The sequence below is a fragment of the Diabrotica virgifera genome, chromosome 8, assembly GCF_917563875.1.
Source record: "Diabrotica virgifera virgifera chromosome 8, PGI_DIABVI_V3a".
Taxonomy (NCBI): domain Eukaryota; kingdom Metazoa; phylum Arthropoda; class Insecta; order Coleoptera; family Chrysomelidae; genus Diabrotica; species Diabrotica virgifera.
The window spans coordinates 148088437-148101857 of NC_065450.1; the positions used below are offsets into that span (position 1 = coordinate 148088437).

General features: G+C 31.0%; 1 protein-coding gene across 1 annotated transcript in view; it reads left to right on the plus strand.

Moving 5' to 3' along the window:
• Window positions 1-3545: 3545 nt before the first annotated feature.
• Window positions 3546-13421, plus strand: part of LOC114331900 (orexin/Hypocretin receptor type 1-like) — a 1700655-nt gene continuing 1690779 nt past the window's right edge. Inside the window, exon 1 of the mRNA XM_050658583.1 lies at window positions 3546-3817. The gene's annotated coding sequence lies outside the window, so the exon portion shown is untranslated. The remainder of the gene's footprint in view (window positions 3818-13421) is intronic.

The window sequence follows — 13421 nt, forward strand, 5'->3', positions numbered from 1 at the left end:
AAGAATGGCTGTATCGTCAGCGTATCTAATATTGTTGATTACTTCTCCGCCTAGCCTTACTCCCTCTTGTCTGTCATCCAAAGCCTCCGTAAAGATTTCTTGAGAGTACAGATTAAAAAGGGTGGGTGATAAAACACAACCTTGTCGTACTCCACGTTTTATCGGTAGTTTTTCAGTACGACTGTTTCCGATTTGGATAGAGGCTACTTGATTGTAACATAAGTATTTCAGCAGTCTTAAATCGTAGTGGCTGCCTGCAAGCAATCGAAAAGTGTATTATGTTGTTCTCGGTCGAATGCCTTCTCGAAGTCGATGAAACAAACATAAACGTTCTTTCGGAAATCACAACTTTTTTGTAATAGAACGCGCATACAAAATAGTGCTTCTCTAGTTCCTAGACCATTTCTAAATCCAAATTGCTTATTACCCATTCTAGTTTCTCACAGAAGGAATGCTCGGTTTTGTATAATACGTAAAAGTATCTTAAGTGTGTGACTCATCAAACTGATTAGTCTAAAATCGCTGCATTTGGTGGGCCTGCTTTTCTTTGGTAATGTTATAAACAGTGACTCCAACCAATCATCTGGTATTTTTCCTTCGTTGTAAATTTTGTTAAAGAAAGTAGTCAAGTAGGTAATGTTTTCCTCATCTAAAAGTTTAAGTAGCTCAACAGGGATTTGATCTGGTACAGGTGCTTTATTGTTTTTGGCTTGTTGTATTCGTTATTCGTTAAGGCAGTCCGAAAAAAAATCTATCCTTAGAAAAACTCGAAATCATCAGATTAAGATAAGGTAAGTTAAGTACATATAAAACAGTGTATGTTTCAAAAATCTGACGATTTGGGCAGAGTCACAAAATTTTGCAAAAAAAGCGAATATTTCGCGAAATGAACGTCAGATCAAAAAAACTAAAAAATACGTGATCAATATTTTTCAAAAATCTATCGAATGATACAAAACACGAGGCTCCACGGAGAGGGGTGGCGGTATAATCGTAAAAAACGTCTGTAAGAATTAGAAAATTAAAAAAAAAACCAAAAAAATTAACTTTTTTGGTTTTAGGACCTACTCTTCACAACCCAATAGGTCGTCATAACGCTCGAGTAACTGAAAATTTAACATACTTTCCTCCACTACTATAATAAGGAAACAAAAAATTTAATTGACTTTTTAAAAACAATTGGGGTATTCAATAAAATCTAATATTTGTAGATAATGTATGTAACCACAAAATATATTGTACCACAATCATATTGTTTCGTCGCTAATAACCATTAGGTGGATGCGACATTTTCCTAAAAATATAGTTATTTTCCTAACAAGTGAAGAAAGTAATTCTTTTCCGCACGCGACTGCAGTTTGCCGAATGACGCGAAGCGGGAGTTCGGCAAGCAGTCGAGTGCGGAAAAGAGACTTTCTGCAAGAGTTAGGAACAATATTTTTTCTAAGAGTCTTTAATAAATTACCAAATCTTAATCAATTATTTTAATTAATATGAAAATATATACACAAATTAATTGTTTGACAAGGTTGTCAAAACCAAACTTTTAATATAATTAGTTAGCATGACGACGATCTTGGTTTCCATGACGATGATTCAAAACGACTGTTATTGTCTACCGATTTGACTTTCGAATATTATGTCAAAATAATTTTATTTCATCGAATTGTCGCGTTAATTTCATTAAAACAGGAACACAATAAGATATATTTGAAATAAATTAGTAAATAATATCTAAATATTAGTTTATTGCATGTATTATAATTACTTGCCATATTAACATATCTAAATTAACACGCGTGCAGAAAAGTAAAAACCGCGTGCGGAAAAGTAACACGCGTGCGGAGATGTAACACGCGTGCGGAAAAGTAACACGCGTGCGGAAAAGTGAAACTTTCTAAACTAAAATGCGGGCGCGAAAGTAGACGTTTTTGCATGCTCGTAGAAAAAAATAATTACATTACATTTTTAGCTGTATACAGGGTGTTTCATTAATAATTGTCCATATAGTAACTGGAGAAACCTTAGCACAAAATAGGAAGATTTAACCTAAAACACTTAAATAAAATGTGGTTCCTTACTGAGTTACAGGGTGTTTTATCTAAAAATTTAAAAAATATTTTTGCTCAGCATTTTAAAACTGTTTGACGTATCCTTTTCATACTTGGTGAAAAGTGCGACTACTATACACCCTACTAAATTATGATAAACAAACGTTTCTAGCTACTACCAGAGGCGTACGACAGGGGATAGTGAATGGTTGACCCTTCTCAAATTCTACGCCACTGGAGAAATTACTATTTTAGTGCCATTTTTAGATTTTCCAATACTTTCTACGTAAATAATATACTCTTCATTGGTAACGATAAAGTTATTAGTTTTCGAGATATTTGAAGTTAAATATGAAACGGCACAGTTATTTTGATTAATTTATGATATGATTCATATGATTAAAATTTAAAAATGATTTGTACCCAGTACTTTAAAACTATTTGGCGTATCCTTATCATACTTCGCAGAAAGTGTAGGCACTGTACACCCTACTAAATTAAGATAAATAAACGTTTCTAACTACTACCAGAGGCGTACGACAGGGGATAGTGGCTGGTTGACCCTTCCCAAATTCTACGCAACTGACGAAATTGCTATTTTAGTGTAATTTTTTAATTTTCCAATACTTTTTATTAAATAATATACTCTTCATTCGTAACGATAAAATGATTAGTTTTCGAGATATTTGAAATTAAAAATGAAGCGACACAATACATTAATCAAAATAACCGTGTCGTTTTATTTTTAACTTCAAAGATCTCGAAAACTAATGACTTTGTCGTTACGAATGAAGAGTATATTATTTTCATAGAAAGTATTGGAGAATCCAAAAATTGAATTAAAATAGCAATTCCGCCAGTGGCGTAGAATTTGGAAAGGGTCAACCATTCACTTTACCCCGTCGTACGCCTCTGGTAATAGCCAGAAACGTTTGTTTAACGCAATTTAGTAGTTTGTATAGTACCTATACTTTCTGCCAAGTATGAAAAGGATACGTCGAATAGTTTTAAAATGCTGAGCAAAAATTTTTTTTAAATTTTTAGATAAAACACCCTGTAACTCAGTAAGAAACCATATTTTATTTAAGTGTTTTAGGTTAAATCTTCCTATTTTGTGCTAAGGTTCCTCCAGTTACTATATGGACAATTATTAATGAAACACCCTGTATTGCACACACATATCAAATTTTTTATTATGTGAATACTACGTATAATTTTCCGTAGGCGGCATTTTTTCTAAAACTTCTTTTATTTTCCGACCATACTTTGCGGTCTTATTGGCAGATTCTTTAGTTTAATACTTTTTCGAAACTCACAGGAGAATTTATACTGCCCATTGTCCACTTGGTAGTTACATTTTTCAACATTCTAAATGTCCTTAAGTCAGCAACAAATATACAGACCTTAATAAATTCGGTAGTGTCGTGTCTCCCCTACTCTCAAACGCACGCGCCAGTGCTAAAATGATATCACAAGCGACTTGATATTGCGAAAACTGTCTATTCAAAGCTTACTACGACCGAATCGACGTTGGCGCCGAAATCTCGGTGAAAATTCAGGGAAAACGCGCGTAAACTTTCGCGGGAGTTTATCGGTGCAAATAGTTTGAATTGTCATTTAGTTTTATTAAAGTTTTGAACACATTTGCAGTTCAACGAAGCTCCTAAATGGATTTGTTGTGAAATTTATTTGCTTGTAAGTGATTGCGCTGTGACTTTACTCCGGAAGTTTGACACGTAAACGAGATAAATTTTGACGACTTTAAAGTAAGTTGCATTTACAATATAAACTATTATTACTTTTAAGATTACATTTTTTCATCTAAAAATAAATAGTCACTGATTAAATGAGATTGTGTTAACTCCCTTTTCTATCCTATGGAGGCAAATAACTCTATACAGAGTAAGTTTTAAATATGGAACGTCACAATTACCTCGGAAATGATTTGCACGACTTTTTATAGGTATTATTATTTTAGATTTTTTGAATCATTCGGAACAAAAAAAGGTGTCTGTTAAGAATTTTTCCCTAAATTAAAACTGAAAAGAAAAGAAATATGATAATTTTTGATATGTTGTATTCTAAAATTTTGTTTTATAATGTTAATGAAGCTCTAATGAGGAGGCGAGCGATCTGGCTGCATTAACAACTAAAAGACAATGTCCTAAAATGAAATTAGTGCAAAATTCTTATCGGAAACCGGTAGAATTAAGTTTTAACTTGATTTTGTGTAGTTCATGATTTCAAAGATGGTATTTTACATTTGTGGTTCTGAGCAATGAAATTCGTCATTTTTGTTCTTTTAGTATTAAATTGTTTATAACTCGAAAACGGTCAACTTTGGAGAAATTTAAAAGATATTTTTCGTTCCGAATGATTCAAGAAATCCTAAAATAATATAGGCCAAGGCCGAATTTTTTTTTATAATTTGTTAAAAAAAATTGTTTCAATAAATCTAGCAATATTTCAGAAAATATGTACTTAGGTGTAGGAAACATTACATGAAAAATATTAGGCATTTCTTAACGACTTTAAAACACGAAAAATATACAGGGTGTTCCATTTAAGATAGGAAAGTTCAATAAAATAGAACGATCCAGAAAATTTAAGTTTTGACAGTAATGCAAATACAACCATATTATCGGCCACACATCAAGACGTATTATTTACTAATATTAATTACTATAAAAATCGTGCAAGCCGTTTCCAAGATAATTGAAGCATTCTTTATATAAAACTCACTCTGTATTATTCAAATAATAAATTTTTATCTAACAATTGAACTTTTTGAAAACGTAACAAGAAAACTTAGGGGAGAATTCAACAAAAATGTTTTCTATGTGGCATTGTCTATATATTTTGCCTTAATTTTATAATCTAGCCCGTATGTCACGTACTTACCACTTATATACAGAGTGAGTTTTATGTATGGAAACACTCAATTATCTCGGAAACGCCTTGCACGATTTTTATATATTTTGGTGAGTTAAGGTTTTCTGAGGCGGCCGATATTATAGTGGCAATTACATTGTTGCCAGATTTCCTGTTTTTCTGGAAATCTAATGAACTTTCTTATTTCAAACGGAACACCCTGTATATTCTTTGCGTTTTAAGGTCCTAAAGAAGTACCGATTATTTTTATGTTATTTTCCCTATACCTAAATGCCATAATTTCGGAGTTATTGCTACATTTATTTAAAAAAAAATTTAAACAAATTATAAAAATCAATTTTTTCGGCTCGGGCAAATATTACTTTAGGTTCTTTTGATCATTGTTAACAAAAAAGATCTTTTGTAATTTTTCTATAAAATTATTATTTTCTGAGTTACAAACAATTTAAAACTGAAAAAAATCGAATAATGACGATTTTCAAGGTTCAAAAACACAAATAAAAAATATAATTTTAGAAATTGTACCTAAATTCAAGCTCAACCCTTTTACTGGAGCTCGTCATAAGAGTTTTTGGCACGTTCTATTCTAAAACATCGCTTTTTAATTTGTTAATAAAGCGCATATGAGAGGACGGGCGATTGGGCTGAATTAACAACTAAAAAAAATATTTTAATATAAAACAAGTTCACATTACTTATCGGTATCTGATAAAATAAGGCTTGAACTTGAATTTGGGTACTACGCAGTTTCAAAACTAATAATTTTTATTTGTGTTTTTGAACCTTGAAAATTGTCATAATTCGATTCTTTTCAGTGTTAAATTGTTTAGAACTCGGAAAAGATTGATTTTATAGAAAAATTACAAAAGATCTTTTTTGTCCCCAATGATCCAAAGAACCTAAAATAATATTTACCCGAGCCGAAAAAATTGATTTTTATAATTTGTTTAAAAATTTCTTTTGCATTAAATATAGCAATAACTTCGAAGTTGTGGCATTTAGGTATGGGAAATATAACATGAAAAATAATCAGTATTTATTTAGGACTTCAAAACGCAAAAAATATACAGGATGTTCAATTTGAAATAAGAAAGTTCATTAGATTTCCAGAAAAATGGGAAATCTGACAACAATGTAATTACCATTATAATATCGGCCGCCTCAGAAAACTCTTATCCACCAAAATCTATAAAAATCGTGCAAGCCGTTTCTGAGATAATTGAGTGTTTCCATACATAAAACTCACTCTGTATTTTATATATTATGATTTTAAAATGATGTTTGTAATTTTAATAAAATATTTTTTCTACGACCGTTTAATAATAATTTTTTCTTACTCATTATTAGAGACTGGAAAATATGCACTAAAAAATGTCTAAAATATGCATGCAATATGCATTTTAAAACAAGCTGAATATGCACAATTAACATGCAAATATGCATTTATATATGCACTTATTTTTATATGAATAATTTTATGGTTTACGTTAAATACATAAATAAATAAAAAATAATAAAAATAAATAAATAGGTTTGAATTTAAACCAAATTGTATTATTATTTCTTAATATATTTTTTTAACTTCAGGTTTTGTGACAAATAAAACGGCAAAATATTTTATTTTGACCACAAGATAAATAAGAGTACAATAAAATAAATGTACATATTTTTATTGTTACAATATTGATTCATATTTTCTAAACTAATATTATAAAAAGAGTACAATAAAACAAATTTACATATTTTTATTGTTACAATAAATAATCATATATTGATTCATATTTTCTAAACTAATATTATGTCTTCTATCTGTTAATATTTGTTTATAGGCAGAAAAAGATCTCTCAACGTCACAAGATGTAATTGGGGCATATTTAAACTTTGCTATTAGAGACGGATCCATATTAATATTTTCATCGAAGTTTCCAAAATTGATTATATTATTTATTGAACGCAATAAAGTGAAACCCTCATTTTTGTTTAAAACGTCATCAAGTTTATCTTTAATTTTTACTCCAATTTCCCCATTCAGATTTGTTATTTTCTGTTTAACCGAATCAACAATAGACATACTATTGTGAAGACATAAATTTTGAGCCTCTAATTTTGTAATTGAACTTTCAATGATATCGAAATTCGATTTTATATACAACAATTGATTTTTAATAGACTTTTCTTTAAAAATATTTTGACAGTTATCAATAGCGGTACAAGTCGGATCAAAACTTGAAATAACGCTTTTGATGTCGTCGTAGTGTTCAGATAAAAATATAGCACTTTTAAGCCAAGTTCCCCATCTGGTTAATACTGGTTCTGGTGGTAAAGGAATATCGGGAAGCATCTCCCTATATACCTGTACACGTAGTGGTGCTTTCAGAAATACTTTTTTTACATTATTTATTAAGGTGTTTACATTGGGAAATTCAATTCTAACTTTCTCTGCAACTCTGTTTAGGCCGTGCGCCAAACATGTACAGTGAATTAAATTAGGGAAAAAGATTTTAAGATTGGATGCAGCTTTCATCATATATGAGGCGGCATCACTAAGCATTAATAATATTTTTTCAAATGGTACTTGATCAGGTAAAAAAAAATTTGTTAGGGATTCGTTAACAAATCTAGCTATTGTAGCATAGTTTGTTTTTTCCAAACATTTTACACTAATTAAGTATGAGTTTTTAAAATCGCCAGAGTCGTTAAGAACTCCAACAATTAGATTCGCAATTTGTCGACCCTTTGTATCCGTTGTTTCGTCGACGGAAATCCAAAGATAATCGGCTTTTAACTGATTTTTAATACTCGTCATCACATCTTTGTAACATGCACTGACATATTTTTTCCGAAGAGTTGAAGAACTTGGTATTTGAGCTGGTTTATCTTTAATCTTGCAATAAGTTTTTAAAAAGTTTTGACACGATTTATGTTCTAACTTGTGCAGAGGGATATTGCAGTTCAAAAAAAAATGGCATAAATCCTTTGCAAAGGTTTCTTGCCCAACTGACGTATTCTGAATCTGCAAACTGTTCTGTAGAATCTGCTGGCGAGGTTTATTATCATTTTTTGATAGCTTAGTTTGGTGAAGTGAAGTTTTTATGTGTTGAACTACTTGGAATTTCTTTTGACATGGAATCTGGAATATAATGATAATGATGTTTTAGATGTTTTCGTAAATAGATACCTACATTAAAATGATCAAACTTTTTAAACCTCCCCCAATTTTTTTTATTTCTCAAAGTGAAATTGAAATCGTCAAACAATAAAGTACAGTCAGTGTACCGTAGTATACAGGGTGGGCCACTCTCAACACCTCGCTCTGTATAAGCCAAACCGTTGCGAACTTTAAAAAACAGTTTTTGAAGAAATGGGACGGTTTGTCATTTTAGAATAGACAGACACATAGATGTGCAAATAAGTTTGATAAGTTTAAAAATCTATTGAAGTGGAGAACTTACCTTTTTATCACAAATGGTGCAAAACATACTTTCACTGTCGATAACTTTTAGATGATTGTTACTTCCAATCCAACTTCTGAGAAGACTTGATTTTTCCCTTGCTACTTTAGGCATTTTCACAATAATAATAAAATGATTTTTTTACACAGTATAGTCAATAACTTGCAATCACAAAAGTTGAATAATCGGCGATTGATTTAAGACTAACCATTCATAAAATAAAATAATCTATCCTACCCTTAAAACAGTGTTGCCAACTCGACCAATATAGTATTTGCCAAACCTCACAAGAATGATGGAATGATCAGTTCAACAGTAGGTATTCCATTATCAACTAATAAAAAATCCCTATAGCAAGCATAACCCAGTACAGATAAATTATTTGTTTTAAAAAATGCTGAAACATGATCCTGTAGTTAATAGTAATCTCATGGTCCACAGACATAAGTACTAATATAAACATTATTGAAGGCGAAGGGATTTGCTGATGTAGGTGTGTATGTGTGAATGGTTAAACATTTTTTGTTAGGAATCAGATTTGACTCACTGATATCAGTTTCAAGTTCCTGTGAGAGAGTTCCTAAGTTGTTTTAGTAATTGTAAGGCCAACATAAAAATTTGTTCTGAATTAGAAGATTTTCGATTTTTACTAAATAATTTTTATATTATTTAATATGCTAGAAAATATGCTATATGCTAAACAAGAAATAAATAAGCTAAACAACACAAAAATATGCCAAATCTAGCATAAAATAAGCTAAATTGGCAACGCTGCCTTAAAATTTCGTTTTGGTTGGTTTTCCCAGAATAATTCATAGTTGGCCGACACCAGCAGAAAGTACATGTAATATTTGTAATGTTATTCAAAATATAATCGGTATTTACTTAGGTAATTTGTAAATTCTGAGAAGTCTATAAATCTTAAATATCGGGATAATGATACCTGCAGCTATAAATAACGCCCATTATGTTTATGGGTACAACAACAAAGGAGCTTAACAGCAAAATATTTACTTTCACATTTTATTTTAATGGATGTTGATGTTACTAATATATACCTTATTTTTAAATGGGGTAGAGTAAATTCCCATCAAAATATGCATTTATATGCTCTTAAATCTCCAAATATGCAAGGCATATGCATTTATGAAAAACATGAGAAATATGCAGCATATATATGCATATGCATTTTGCATATAATCCAGTCTTTACTCATTATTCGCTATTTTTTAATAGATAATAACACCCATTATTTTACCCGTGAGTAATAATTCATTACTCACGGGCTAAAGTTACTCGCGGGTCATTACTCATGGGTTGAAGTTAGATTCAAGTGGTGCATGGCACTTTTAATATACCTATTAGCAAATAAAATTACTCAAACTTGTTTATTTAATAAAATAATCATTGTAATTTATATAAACAATTAAATTTGAAAAATGTTTAAATGATTTTTAACTTTAACAATGGGCTAGTATGTTTTTTACGTTTAAATTTCAATATTTGACATTTTAAGATTGACGTTATTAAAAGGTAAACAATAAACAATCGGTATTAATTTCGTAAAAGGACTTACGGATATGAAATTCATATCAATGAATTCTGTTTTACTTACTGTTCATTGTACAATAGATTTTAATTGAGAGCACACGTTCTTCTAAATGTAATTGCCTTAAAATATGTCTTATTTTTAAAAGCCACCGCCATTCCATGACATAATGACTGCGTTCACCAGATGCAAACACGTTCACAAATGTTTTGCGCTTTGATTCTAAACTTGTTGACAGCGAGCTGAACGGTTGGTTGTTTAGGTTAAAATTTGACATTTTGCTTGCTTGGTTTGAACGTAACCTAAAATAAATTTTCTCAATAAATACGTTTTTGAATTTATTTTTTTTTAATAAAGGAAAAAAGAAAATTTATTTAATAGATAATAACGTAGCAGAATGTCTTCAGTAGCCTTTATTTTATATATAAAACCCTTATCAATATATTCTACAATATATACAATTTAAATTCAACACGTTTGCAAAGTTCAACTTAAATATCTTATGTTTGCAAAAATGGCGACCGCTTTCCAAACATGTTTGACGTTAGCAAGTCGTTCAGAACCATAAAGCGCAAACTGATTGCCAACGTTTGCATCTGGTGAACGCGCCCAATGACAACTGTTTGATTGTTTTATAAGCTCAATGAGTGTAATTCTAACAGTGTTGCCATAGTTATATAAAATATATTTTCTTATGAAAAATAAAATATTTCGTTTTAAATAATGTAAGGTTTTATATAATTGATAATTATATTTTTCTACCAATCCAAATAAAAAAGATCGTAGAAAAAGTATAGTATTCTACTTGCATGTAATGGCTATTACTCACTCTGATGAATTACGACACTCGCCAACGGCTCGTGTCGCAAACTTCATCATCGTGAGTAATAGCCATCATTACATGCTCGTTGAATAATATGCAGTAATGGTTTAATCTTTAAGCACAACTTATTTCATTGGCATCTTCGCCGGATGACCAGTAATAGTATCCTAATATGTGCTGTATGAATTACGATAAATTATTCTATCAGTTCAGAATAAAGTTAACACTTTAGACTAACTCAAGTAGTATTCTTTGTTTGACTATTCTTTCTAACCCAGTATTATCGAGGAGCTGTATAACGTCGATGTTTACATGACTATAGAGCCGTGACTCGTAACTTCCTGTTACCTTCTTGATAATATCTTTGTCTACGTCATCCATCTCAAGGTGCTTGTGGAGGTCTACATTTGTGATATATCAAGGAGCATCAATACTGTTTCTTAATATAGTATTCTGGAATCTTTGGATAATCTGGATAATACTTGAATTTGAAATAGCCCCAGAGTTGGCAACTATACATCCATACTGGTCTCAGTACTTGTTTGTATAGGAGTTGTTTGTTATATATGGACAAACCTGTGTTTCGTCTCATCACATATTTTTTTGTAACGGATACCTAGGGGCTTTCTTTTGAATATACATAGACTTTCCAACGAAGTGTTTCATTAAGTATAATGCCCAAGGATTTTGCGGAAGTTGCGTTTGGGCATCATTTATTCCAATTGGAATATTTTGGATTTTTTTATTTGTAAAATTAACGTCAAGTGATTTATATTCGTTTGGTTTGATTTTACAATGTTTAGTCTAATTATGGATTTTATTGACAACTGTAACTTTTCTGCTGATTCTTCGTTTGTATCACCTACTGATAGGTTAGTAGTGTCATCCTCAAATGTGGCTACATAATATAGCATCATGTTCTAGTTTCTAGTTCAGGTATATCGTATGTAGCAGGTAGAGGAGCGGACCTAATACGCTTCATTAAGGGACTCCGGCCTTGATTACTTTTAGATCTGTGTAACTACATGTCTTCTTGCTTAATTCTGAAATGTCTGTCAGATATACAAGGTGTCCAGAAACTCTACAGACAAACGAAGACAGGAGATTCCTCAGATAAATTTAAGAGATTTTAACCCAATTCATCTAGTCCGAAAATGCTTCCTAAGGGAGCTAGAGCTCTTTGTGAAGATTGCGTCTTGTAATTAGTTTTTCTTAAATAACTCCAGAACGCTTTTATTTAAAAAAATGAAAATTGGTACGCATAATTATCTTTCAGAGATAAATCGATTACATTGATTGTGAATTTCTAGTACGAGTTATGCGTCCGTTTTGGGTAAAGCAACGGTTATTTTATCGCATAACTTTTATGTCTTTAACTTTTAAGCATTATTGACACTGCATTATTAAAGTGTGAGTTATTCTAGTACTAAAAGCTACTTCTACTTTAAGTCGGTAGGACACACCGTTTTCTGGGAAAATCGATTAGAAAATTTTTCGTTTCTTGAATTTTCAAACGAAAACTGGTACGTTTATTTATATTCCAGAGATGAATCGATTTCATTAATTGTGAACTTCTAGTACCGGTCATATGCGTCCATTTTGGGTGGGTAAACAGTTATTTTATCGCAAAACTTTTTGTCTTTAATTTTTAAGAATTTTTGATTTTAGATTATTAAATGATAAGGTATTCTAGTACTAAAAGTTATTCTTGCTTTAAGTTGGTAAAATACACCGTTTCTTTTGAAAAAATTTTTCAGTTTTTTTTCAAATTCAAAAAGCGAAAAATTTCAATTGGATTTTTGTAGAAAATGGTGTGTCCTACCGACTTAAATCAAGAGTACCTTTTAGTAGTAAAATACCTCACAATTTAATAATCCAGTATCAAAAATGCTTAAAAGTTAAAACAAAAAAGTTAAGCGATAAAATAACCGTTGCCCTACCCAAAACGGACGCCTATAACCGGTACTAGAAATTCGCAATGAATAAAATCGATTTATATCTGGAAGAGAAATAGGCGTACCAGTTTTTGTTTTTCTAAACAGAAGCGTTCTAGAGGTATTAAGAAAAACTAATTACAAGACGCCATCTTCACAGAACTCTAGCTCCCTTAGAAAGCATTTTCGGACTAGATCAATTGGGTTAAAATGTCTTAAACTTAGAATTATATGAGAAATATCCTGTCTTTGTTTGTCGGTAGAGTTTCTGGACACCCTGTATATGACCGCAAAATTTCTGAATGTTGTTTTTGTACAAAAATTTTGAGTTTGTATATTAAACCTTTATGTTTTACTTTGTCGAAGGCCGTAGCTATGTCTAAAAAGAGTGTAGAAAAACGCGCGTAAACTTTCGCGGGAGTTTATTGGTGCAAATAGTTTGAATTGTCATTTAGTTTTATTAAAGTTTTGAACACATTTGCAGTTCAACGAAGCACCTAAATGGACTTGTTGTGAAATTTATTTGCTTGTAATAGACTACAGGCCCATGTCAAAAATGGATGGGTCATATGAACCACCAGGTGACGTATATAGGACGATATAAGAGCATAAAATAATAAGATTCAGCACTATGCCGTCACTTGTAAGCAGTCCAACTGAGTGCTGGTGAGAATTCAAAAGTGCAGGTAGAGTGGGTACATTTTGGTCATATATTTTTGT